The sequence below is a fragment of the Centruroides vittatus genome, unplaced genomic scaffold (assembly GCF_030686945.1).
Source record: "Centruroides vittatus isolate TY-2023 unplaced genomic scaffold, ASM3068694v2 contig_3349, whole genome shotgun sequence".
NCBI lineage: Eukaryota > Metazoa > Arthropoda > Arachnida > Scorpiones > Buthidae > Centruroides > Centruroides vittatus.
The window spans coordinates 31929-42625 of record NW_027122149.1 but is presented as its reverse complement, the minus strand read 5'-3'; the positions used below and the strand labels follow the sequence as shown (position 1 = coordinate 42625).

Sequence of the window (10697 nt, the reverse complement as noted above, 5' to 3'; positions counted from 1 at the left end):
GTGGCGTAGCGTAGTAGGGGCGGCAGGGGCGGCCCGCCCCGGGCGGCACTTTTAGGGGGCGGCAAAATTTCACAATAAATAATAATATCTTGTAAAAATACCTAAATAAGGAGGCGGCTGACACCCACGCTACGCCACTGCATCTTTCCCATTTGTCGGGGTAAGGTGCCTAGTGGAGTCACGTGTTCTAGCATGTCCGATCGAGATCGGCGGTAGCTAACAACGGAAATTTTAGAACCTTAACTCACACATTAATTGTTTTTAGCATTTTTTAATAAATTTTATTTTAACTTTTAGTTTTAAAATGATTCTAGAAACATTTCATAACAAAAACTTCGTTCTTATCTTGCTTTTATTCTTCTCAGATGTAGAAAATGAGGTAACGGTAGCCAACTACAGGTTTCCGCACTCAATATTGGCCCAACGATTCATCATACAAACACATGACAATATCTGACGTAACCGTTTGAAAATATCAAAAAGTAGGCATCTTCCCCCGCTTACCATCTTACCCTGAATCACTCTATATGTTACAGTCAAAACCAGTTTTTAGTTAAAATGCGTTTTAACAAGTTGAAACTAGTTTATACTGGATGTCTTTGTTAAAACCCATTTTGTCTAGTTAAAACTAGAATTTACTGCTAGTCAAAAATGAATTTGAGTTAAAACTAGTTTTAATTAGACAAAACGGGTTTTAACAAAGACATCCAGTATAAACTAGTTTCAACTAGTTAAAACGTGTTCTAACTTAAAACGGGTTTTGACTGTAACATATATATTAATCCAGCATTTTTAACATAAACTACCAATTTGTGCTTTCGCATGTTTTGTATAAAAGTTACATTTTACATTTTTTTTTTCTCTGTAAAATATTTTAAATTATCAATATTTTATAATTTTTTGATAGAAGTTACTTTTAGGACATTTATTTATTTGTAAATCAAAAAACCTAAAAGTAACTGTTTCCTACATCGCATGGATTTGGGAAAATCATAAAGAATTTGTCCATATTTTTTTCAGAGAACTTTTCTTTACACCAAGGATGGAAATCAGAAAAATGAAGTCGTCGTTTACTTGAAATGTTCACAATAAAAATAATCTACAATCAAAAATATGTACATGTATGTCGTTTTATAATTTTTAAAGCTAAAATCCATTAATTTTAAACGAAAGAAAATAAAAAGAAACAAAAAGGATTGTTTTTTATTAATTAATTTAATCATCGACGTCTGATAAAAACGATTTTAACACGGCTGGAAAAACAAACCAATGATATAGCCCGTTTCAAATGAAATGAGTTATGCCATTGGCTTACTTATTCAACTGTACTAAAGCCTCTTTACCAGGCAACGCGCCTATAGATTGACGCTAGTTTAAAGATGAGCGTTTAGAAGCGATCCCGGTGGCAGTGGATTGAACTATTATGCTGCACCAATTAGTTCTGATTTTCCGACCAATCTATATCTCGTAGTCTGCGATTAAAATCAATTAAATTGTTGAATAGTGAATAATGAGAATTGTGAAGTTGCAATCGATTATGTCCGCCGAGTTCAATGCTATTAGTTGTTTAAAAAAGCTTGACATAAATAAAATTTAAACGTGTTTTTTGCAGAAAAATAAAAAAAGTTTGTAGACCTTTCTACAACTAAGAATTTTTTTTTTGGCCAACGAGAGCATATTTAAATGTAATATAATAAAATAGTATATAATAAAAATTAAACGTAATAATTTAGTAAAACAAAGAAATATATAACAAAATAAATCCAATTGTTTTAAAATGGCTGCGGGCGACAATATAAACCGAATGAAAGGCGATATAATGAAACTTATAAATAGAAAATTCGAAGTAAAACAATCGGATAAAATTAATGAACTGGCTGTGAAATTTTATGGGCCGAAAGAATCACTTTATGAAGGAGGAGTTTGGACAGTTAATGTGTATTTGCCCGATGATTATCCATATAAGTCGCCTTCCATTGGATTTGGGAATAAAATTTACCATCCAAACATTGATGAAGCATCGGGAACAGTTTGCTTGGATGTAATTAATCAAAAGTGGACATCCTTATACGATTTATCGCATATATTTGAGTTTTTCTTGCCTCAACTTTTAATTTATCCAAACCCTTCCGATCCGTTAAATGAGGAGGCCGCTTATTTGTATACAAATTATCCGCAAGATTACATAAATAGGGTAAAGGAATTTATCCAGAAATATGCTAATGAAGAAATTAATGAAGAAAACGAACAGGAAGAAACTAGTAGCAGCCAAAGTTTAAGCGATATTTCTGTTGATGAAGAAAACGAACAGGGAGAAACTAGTAGCAGCCAAAGTTTAAGTGATATTTCCGTTGATATTAATGAAGACAACGAACAGGGAGAAACCTTAGTAGCAGCCAAAGTTATAGTGATATTTCTGATGATGATTTAGTAGAATAAAATTAAAGACATCGGTTTTTAGTGCAATATAGGCTTTCGTGTACAAATCAAAATTAAAATGATAAAGTATAATAAATAAATGTGTATAATATTGCTGTTAGTTTTATTTTGCATCTAAATTTTAATACAAGACTTATTAAAATTTGTCGTTTCTATCCTTTGAAGCTTTAGAAGACTTACATAAAAAATATAACTCTTTTCGAGTCTATTTTTTTCATCCTTTTCATAGTCCAACTCAGAAGTAACAGCAAATTGGCTTGAAGATATAACTAAATCTTCGTTAAAACAACAATTATAGATTATTAAAAAATTTACATAAAGTTAAAAATGATCAAAACGCAGACCTTTTATTTTAGGATTCGGCGCTTTCACAATAAAACAATGATAAAAATTTTCCACAATATCTACTGTGTCTTGTAGCCATAGCATTTTAACTGCTTCAAACCCTCTGTGGTCCTTTCGAGTAATCACAAAAAGTTTTTGCATAAATTTTATACAAATGTATGATTTTTGCGTCGGCTTGACATACACATTGGTGACCAAATGCCCTTCCTTGAGTTCAGTATCTATGTCTAATTTATATATTCTATTTTTAGAACATTGTTATTTTTATCTCAATTTATGGTGTAATTTATTATTTGCTGAGTTTCGTTGAACGTGTGATTTTTATGCAAAAATTTTTGTCCAAAATTTTTTAGTTTTTTCAGGCTGACAACTTGAAAGATTTTTTATTTTAAAAGCAAAGAAAATAATTTGCATAGTTATTTAACAGCACTAAACCACTTCTTGGATATAGTAGACCAAATGTACTGATTGACACTTGCGACTTCCGATGTTGTTTTATTCAATAGGTAAACAAACTTTGTACATTAAACTTATTTTACGTTTACTAAAGTAAAACGACGCAGTAAATTCAAAATTTTTAACATTTTGCGTACTAATGATAGTGAAAGTGAAGCATGTAATAAGTCACATGACAAAATGTAAACGTTTTGTAAACATTACAAATATATTTGCAGTTTTATAGTTTTATGAAATATACACGTTATATATACACAAGGCGATTAATTTAGGATACAAATTATCGTATATCGCAAAAGATTTTAATAGACCGCATGGTAGTAATGTTAGTCACGTGACCAAGGACGCCAATACATTGGCGCATGTGCCCCCTTTTCACCTTTTTTCTAATTCCCATTATCAACGAACGACAGAAAATTCATGACTTCTAGCCTATTCTGCAAATATAAAAGAAACGAATATAATTTGTGACATCGTCACAATGCTGGGCTGCAATGCTCTCCATTTTAATAATGCCTGTACATTATACTTTTTCTGATAAAAGTTGAGTCATGCAGTTCACCTAATCTATCTAACTCCGTTCTCGAGATTTTTTTTTTTAACTCTTTCCGCCCTGTGGGCACTAAGAGGGCCTCTTTTAGAAGGCCCATTATGGGTTCGGACAGGCCCACAATGGGGCGACCGGGTGGTGAGGGACGGGGCCCGACATATCCGAACGGACCACCCCCCGAAAAATTCCTGGGGATTATTCGACCCGTTCGGATTCGATCCCTGGTCCCCCAGGGCGGTAGGCTGCCACCTTGACCGCTCGGCCATCCGGCCGTCCGTTCTCGAGATTAAGGAAGGACAGATAGAGACAGACAAACGGATGCCAGGAGATCTGCTAGTTTAAAACTGAAATTTGAAAATTTCAGACCAACTAATGAACGATATTTGTCCATTGTTCCGCACGACTTCGTCGTATGTTGACCAAAACTTGGCCTTGAAAACAATGTTGTTCGCCTTGACCGACGTGGAGCATGTAGTCAGGCGCTTCCGTGCTCGATTTCGATCGCACTTTAGCACATGCTTAGGGACGATCCCCCACAACCCTCAAAACTATATAAAATCAAGTACTCCACGAACAGTGAAGTGGACTACTCAAAGCCATCATAGTCACTTAGGAAGAATATAAACGCGATAGTCTTCGTAACTCCCGATTGCGCCTGGAAGTAGGCTGATTTCGGGGGCCATATCTCGCGAAGGGTCACATATAGAGATATGGTTCCTTTTACTTTTTTTGCTCCTACAGTAGATTAATAATAAAACAACGAACACATAAAAATACTATAGGCCTACTTACAAATGTTTAGTTTCATATAAGAAAAGAAAATCCGCTCATTATAGTTGTATCTGTCAGCATAACATAACAGTATTAAGATAAGGAACGAACAACTAAGACAATATAAACAAAGCATATACACGACTACCTGAACTGCACGAATCGAAACCGAAAGTATAGATAAGTTTAAAAACGCCCAGAATGTGGCGAAGGAAATTGACTTTGAACAGAGAAGACAAACGTCAATGCGAGACTAATGCCGCAGTAAAAATATGGTTGTAGTGCTTTTCCTTTTCTAATATGAAAATAGTATATTATCTACATTCATCTGGCGAAAGAATTTCAAAATTCGGTTCAGTAGATTCCGAGATTTTCTCTAGCAAACAAACAAACGTTCTCGATTTATGTAGATACAAAATCTATCTATTTATATGATAGATTTCATAATCATATGAAATTTTAATATTGCATATGATTATGAAATATGAATATGATATACAATATAACTAAAAATTTTTAAGATTTATATTATGATTTAAATACAATGAAATCTTTTAAAAGTCTTCCAGGAGTACACCAGAAAAAAGAAATGATTAAACATGTTAGTTCTTATTGTTAATAACTTATACTAGGTAGCCCAATAGTTCAATCAATGCTAACTCGCTCATAATTAAAATTTTAAATGAAAAAGCAGGCAAATTTATAAAAAAAAACAAAATTGAAATATATTTAAATTTGAATATCTTTCATGCGAAACAACACTAAAACGATTTCTATAGTTATATCGTAAAAGAAGAGAGAGAGTTGCTATTAATTTAAAAAATTAATGGTTCAAAAAAGTCAGAAAAAATTAACGAAAAAGTAAATAAATAAAAATTATAAAAACTAAATTAATACTTAAGTTAAACTTAAAAATTAATTAAAACTAAAAATAAATTTAAAAATAATAAAAAAATAATTAAAAACTGACCTTTACATCAAAACAGAAACCGAAAATAAAATCAAAATTAATTAATTAAAAAAATAAAACTAAAATAACAAAATAAAATTACTTTGAAAATCAAAATGTTTTTAAAAACCGTTTAAAAGTTATTTTAAAATGTTCAAATTGTAAATCAAATTAATTTTTAAATTACGTCATTACGCACACAAGTAACGTGACATTTTACTTTTAGTACATGCAGATTAAGTAATATGTAATTCTTCGAGATAAATTGATAACGTTGGTTTGATGTTCAATTACTGCTTTACTGATGTATCAATTTTTTTAAATTAATACTTTAGTGTTTTAAAAACCAAACTATTGAGTTAGTTTCGACCTTCTCTTTATTTTGTCTTTATAACGTTTCAAGATTTTCAAGTTACTCGCCTCCCGTTGACGAATACTTTTATCACGAAGATATGTAAACGTTAAAAGCATTCACAATTATCAATTAATTATGCTTAATTAATTATAACTTAAATTTTAATTCAACATTATTTCGTATTGTTTTCGATATAAGCCTGTTACTGCGCATTAAAATTTCAGATATATCGCCACTCCTACATTCGAAATTAAGAGATAAAATGTAAGAAATATAATACTTTGATGTAAATGTACAGTGTGTATGTGTGCATATATATGTTACTGTAAAAGCCCGTATATCGGTAAATCCTAGGTTTTACTTGTAAATCTCTGGATTTACCAACATGAATTGGTAAATGTAAGTATTTTTATAAAGTGGGGTGATTTTCCGGGCTTTTACCATTAGAATTTGGTACATGGTAGGTTTTACTAAAGACGGTTAGTAAATGTTGGTTTTGGAAATAAAACTATGAGTATTTTAATAATCATTTATTGAAATTATTATAAACAATCAACTTACTAAGTCCCATTTATTGATAACTAGTGAAACGGCTTAAAAATGCTTTTTTAACATAACAAAAATTAAATTATCTTGTCAAAAATAATATAATAGCCTACGTTGGCTAAGCTAATCAGTAATCACAGTATTTTTTCTAATCATTTGGCATTCATTATCATTTAATAAAAGTAAAAAAAGGATTTTACTTGTTACAACATGGAGAGCTATCAGGGCATTTAGAATTACAAAGTGATCGCGATGACTTGCAAGCGCACTTCTTCGTTACGCATTTTTTTAGGCAGTTGCATTTCTTGAAACCTTGTCCTCCGGTCAAAGACAATTTTGTGACAACTTCTCGAAGACTCACTTCTTTATATTTAACAACTTCTATCTTGATAAAGTCTTCAGGGCATGAGGTAAATTGATTTTGTGTATAAAGCTGCTTTAGTACTTCAATTTTGGTACATGTACCTAGTTGGTAAAACTCGTTGTCCTTTACATCTACTACAACTGCAATAACGCTTTTCGGGTCTGTTTTAGCTTTGTCAATTTCAGGCACTTCCAGTCTTACATTTTGGCCAATTTTCACATTTGGATATTTATCAACAGACATGGCTTTCATTTTTTCGTCTTGTTTCTTTAAACTGAATTTTGTGTTGTTTCTTATGATCACTACAGATTCTATCTTTTTTTGGTATTGGCTCTATAATTACAAGAACTTCTGAGACTCAGTCGTGTTTTCTGTCTCTGAATCGTTACATTGGAATACATTATTTGCTTCGCCTTCGTTTTCTCAGAAATAATCATTTCATCTTCTTGTGTTTTATCATTGACAGTGCTATTGTCTATATACCTTTCTGACGCATTTTCAACAATGCTTTCTTCCTTGTCCTGTTCGATTGCATTTTCGATGTCATTATTTTGTTCCGTATTGTCATGCGAATACAACAACTCCTTTAAATCTTCTTCAGATCTTATAACTCTAATCATATCACTAGGGATTACTGAAGTTGCAAGGCCCATTTCCATTGGACAACTAAGCATTGCTTCGTAGGGGAAACATTTGATTCCCTCGTGATATGCTCTATTTTTCATCGCCTGGATGAATCTTAAACCCTCTGACCACTTTGATAACTGATTGGTTTCCATCCACATGCTCAACATATTTCTATGTCTTGATTAGCACGCTCCACTGATCATTGACTTTGGCTACGTGTTGCCTTTCCATGTACGATTTTTACATCCGGCCACATGGAGCATAAACTCTCAATAACTTGGTTAGAGAATTCTCGACCGTTATCGGAATGAAGGATGCTCGGCGCTCCAAAAGTGGTGAAAATATCCAAAATATGATATGCAACTTCTACGGCGCGTTTAGTTTGAAGCGCACGAAGGATCGCAGATTTGATAAGATTGTCTTGGTAAACTAAAATGAATTTATGATTTCCATCTGGGGTAGTTTGTAGATCTATTAGATCAGTGATTCTCAAACTTTTTCGATCCATCGCCCCCTTTGTTCCATAAAGTTATACCCAACGCCCCCTAACTCATTTTCTCTTGTGTGAGAAAGGATTGGAAATATTCTTAGGAAAACTTTTCTATGAATCTCACACTTTGTGCCCTTACCGTACATTGTTCTCAACATCTGGAAACCATTAAACGCAATGTTTCCTCTTATCCGTTTAACAGAGGAAATGGAAATGCTGTCAGTGACCCAACTTTTGCCTTTGGTCCCCGTTCAGTACCCTGCCTCCAGCGCCCCCTAGATTTCCTCACCGCCCACAAGGGGGCGTTATCGCCTACTTTGAGAAACGCTGTATTAGATCAACCTGACAACGTGAGTTCATTTCACTGTGAAATAAAGGTCTGACGAAAATGCCCTTTTTCAAAGTCTTCTGTTTCAACTGTTACATTTTTATACTTGCGGATATATTCCTTATGCATCCGTGTCCTTCCACCGTGGCCAACAGCAACATGCGTTTCTTTGACAATGTTGAATAAGTCCTCGTAACAAATGTAATACCTTATTTCTCCATTCTCCTCCTTCATTGGCGCAATTAGCTTTTCTTCGCCCCCTATTGTCAAGATGTAACGCTTTATACACCTGTAATGAATAGCTAGTTTCTTTTTCATGTTCTTTACAGCTTTTACTTCCTTCAAACACTTTGCGTATTTGCGTAATTGCGTAAATACGCGATATTTACGTATTTGCGTATTGCGTAAATACCCTATTGGGATAAAAGTTATCATCTTTCTTGCTTGCCACGAGCTCGTTCATTATTTCATAAAATCTCCGTTTCACACTTGATTCATAAATAACTTTTAGACAGCGAAATCTCAAACAGGACTAGAATTAACGTGTGCGTTCTAACGTGTCAAACGATGGAATGCGGCGAGCGAAGGCGCGGTGCGATGCGGGTAGCGGGGACTATTTTTTCATTTACCGTGTCTCTGAGGTAAAACCTAAGATACCGTGTGAATGCTGGTAAAAGTTCGAAATTAACGATGATCGCAGAACATGTCAGACTTTTACCACAAAGAGTTGGTAAATCTTAGGTTTTACTGGACGATCTTGGGATTTACCATAGTTCGAGCATTTACAGTAACATATATGTTACAGTCAAAACCCGTTTTTAATTAGAACGCGTTTTAACTAGTTGAAACTAGTTTATACTGGATGTCTTTGTTAAAACCCGTTTTGTCTAGTTAAAACTAGTTTTAACTCAAATTCATTTTTGACTAGCAGTAAATTCTAGTTTTAACTAGATAAATCGGGTTTTGTCTAGTTAATTTACTGCTGTACATGTTTTGATTTTAGATAAAACTAGTTTTAACTTTTAACATTAGTTAAAACTAATTTTAACTACATAAATATGTTTGGGAGAAATAAATAGTTATGTATAGTGATTCGGGGAAGATGCCTAACATTTTGCTTATGAAGAAAATTATAGCGATAATTTGGGTTTTGGAGGTCTCTAACGAAAATATCATATTCTTGAGCATGTTTTTCAAATAAAACTTTGGAGTATATGAAAAATAATTGTGTATTGTGTTTGCAATGACGACTTTTTTACTGTCTGGCATTTTAGGCATCTCACCCCAAGTATCCAGGTGGACGGCCAGATGGCCGAGCTGTCAAGGTGGCAGCCTACCGCTCTGGGGGACCCGGAATCGAATCCGAGCGGGTCGAATAATCCCCAGGAATTTTTCGGGGGGTGGTCCGTTCGGATATGTCGGGCCCCGTCCCTCACCACCCGGTCGCCCCATTGTGGGCCTGGCCGAACCCATAATGGGCCTACTAAAAGAGGCCCTCTTAGTGCCCACAGGGCGGAAAGAGTTTAAAAAAAAAAAAAAAAAGTATCCAGGTGAGATGCCAAATGCCATTAGGGTAAGATAACAAATATAATTGCATAAAATTAATTTTCGAATATCTTAAATAAATTTAATTTATTGCATATGTAGTACAAAGTACTTCATAGTAAGTATAACAGCGCAGTATAAGTATTGTTAAGTTTCCGCCCCCGTTCTAACGTGCTCTATAGCTAGCTGAAAGCTCTTTTCAGTCCAAAAACCTTTTTGAAAAGTCTTTATATAATTTCTATGCGTATCCTGCAATAAAACGAGAAAACAAAAATTTATTAAAAATAGGCATATTGGAATTGAATTAACAAAAAATAGGCATATTGGAATTGAATTAACAAAAAATAGGCATGTTACCCCAAGAAAAATGTGGCATCTTTCCAGTGGCGTAGCGTAGTAGGGGCGGCAGGGGCGGCCCGCCCCGGGCGGCACTTTTAGGGGGCCCTATGGCACGGCTTATTTATTGTGAAATTTTGCCGCCCCCTAAAAGTGCCGCCCCGGGCGGCACTTTTAGGGGGCGGCAAAATTTCACAATAAATAATAATATCTTGTAAAAATATCTAAATAAGGGGGCGGCGAAATTTTCCTCCGCCCCGGGCGGCTGACACCCACGCTACGCCACTGGGGCATCCGCATAATCTAATGTGTTTATCGTATTGATATATTCTCATAAGAATCCAAAATATTCTTATAATATTATTATTTAAGTTACTGTATAAGCTGCGACGTAATGGATAAAAAAACGATTGTGCACGCAACATTTTTATCCACGACAAAATGGCCATTTTTATTAATAATCTACAGTTTTAATTAGTTAAAAAGAAAATAAAAATAGCTTAATTTAAAAAGTTTAAATTATTTTACAATTTTTAAATCAATCAATGTAATGGTTTAGATATTTTTCGTAAGCGTTACGCAATTAATTTATATCG

The 10697-nt window shown here is 33.8% G+C and overlaps 1 pseudogene; it reads left to right on the top strand.

Moving 5' to 3' along the window:
- Nucleotides 1-1777: 1777 nt before the first annotated feature.
- LOC136973986 (ubiquitin-conjugating enzyme E2 H pseudogene) lies at nucleotides 1778-2431 on the top strand (annotated as a pseudogene).
- The last annotated feature ends 8266 nt before the right edge of the window (nucleotides 2432-10697 follow it).